The sequence below is a fragment of the Chlorella variabilis genome, assembly GCF_000147415.1.
Source record: "Chlorella variabilis unplaced genomic scaffold CHLNCscaffold_10, whole genome shotgun sequence".
Lineage (NCBI taxonomy): Eukaryota > Viridiplantae > Chlorophyta > Trebouxiophyceae > Chlorellales > Chlorellaceae > Chlorella > Chlorella variabilis.
This window is the reverse complement of record NW_005435078.1, coordinates 1403310-1405001: the sequence shown is the minus strand read 5'-3', so window position 1 is coordinate 1405001 and position 1692 is coordinate 1403310.

The window sequence follows — 1692 nt, the reverse complement described above, 5'->3', positions numbered from 1 at the left end:
GCGATCAGGTGGGTAGCGGCGCGGCGCGGCGCGGCGCCCTGCGCCTGCCGGGGCGCCGCCGCCGCTGGCTGCGGCCCGGCTGCGCGCAGCAGCCGCGGGAGCCCCCAATCCCCCGTACGGCTGCCCTCCCCTGCCGCCGCTCACGGCCCGCGCTGCCCTGCCTCGCCTGGTGCCTCCCCTCCTTTCCCTCCCTCCCTACCTACCTACCTACCCCCCTCCCTACCCCTCCCTCCCTCCCCGCAGGTCATGCTGGCGGACCGCGACTTCATGCAGACCCAGCTGCAGGCGGCGGACGAGCACAGCGGCAAGCTGGCGCTGGCGCTGGAGCGCATGCGCCGCAAGCTGGCTTCGGCCACGGGCGTGGACCCAGGCGCGCTGCGGCTGCGCTGCGACTGCGCTGCGCTGCGCTGTGCTGCGCTGTGGCTGCCTGATCCCAGCGCCGTGGGTGCGGGCTGTCGCTACCCGCCCGCGCCGTGTGGTGCTGTCATTCACACCCGTACTGCTGCGGCCCCCCGCCTCCGCTCCTCACCTCCCCCACACCTGCCTCCTCCACGCTGCGTGCAGACAGCATCGACTATGGGCTGGATGTGGACCCCGAGGAGGATGAGGAGCACGCGGCGCTGGAGGTGCGGCCGCACTTTGGGGGCGGCGAGGCAGCATATGCGCGCCGGGGCGGCCGCGGTGTGTGTGTGTGTGCTGGTACTAGCCCCGGGGACGGCCAGGCCGCACGGGGCGGCAGCGGGCCCCCGCGTGCCACGCCGGCCCCTCCCCCTGACCCCGCCGCCGCTCCGCCGCCGCCGCTCCGCCGCCGCCCGCAGGAGGCGTCGCGCCCGCTGCGCCACGGCTACGACCATGTTCTGGCCGAGAAGGTTCTGAAGATGGAGGAGAAGGTGGGGGGCGCTGGTGTGCCGGTGTGCTGGTGTACTGGTGTGCTGGGGCGTGGGCGTGCGTGCGCCTCCATCCCTGCCTCTCCCTTTCTCGCCTGCCTGCCTGCCCCAGCCTGCCTGCAGCTCGCCTGCCCTCCTGCACCCCACCCGCCCCCCCACCAAACCCACCTACCCACCACGCGCTCGCAGGTGCTGCTGGTGCTGGATGCCATCCGGGCCAAGGAGGAGCAGCTGAGCAACCAGCGGCACGTGCTGAGCACGCTGACGGGGCTGGAGGACCAGGTGCAGGTGCAGCTCAAGGAGCTGGAGGGAGAGAACCGCAACCTGCGCCAAGAGCTGGAGCGCCTCGACGCGCAGAACAACAACCTGCAGGTGCGGCGCTGGGCGGCGACGGGTGGGGCGTGTGTGTGTGTGTGTGTTGGTGTGGCCATTGGTGGGTGCCGCGGGGTGGCTGGCTGGGCTGCACGCGTGTTTGCCAGCACGCAGGCGCCCCACCACCACATGCCGTGCCCACCACCACACGCCATGCACCACCACCACGCACCGTGCCCCATCCGCCAACACACACTCACAAACACACTCTCTCTCTCTGCCCCACCCCACCCCCACCCCACCCCCCAGGGCTACAACCTGGACTACATGTCCAACGAAGACCTGGGGGAGCTGATCGGCAGCCTGACGCAGGCGGTGGAGCGCGTGCGCATCACCGTGCAGCTGCGGCGCCTGGCCACCAAGAAGGGGGGCGCGCCGCCCTCCATCAAGTGAGGCGGGGGGGAGGTGGGGTGGGGGTTGGGAGGGAGAGTGT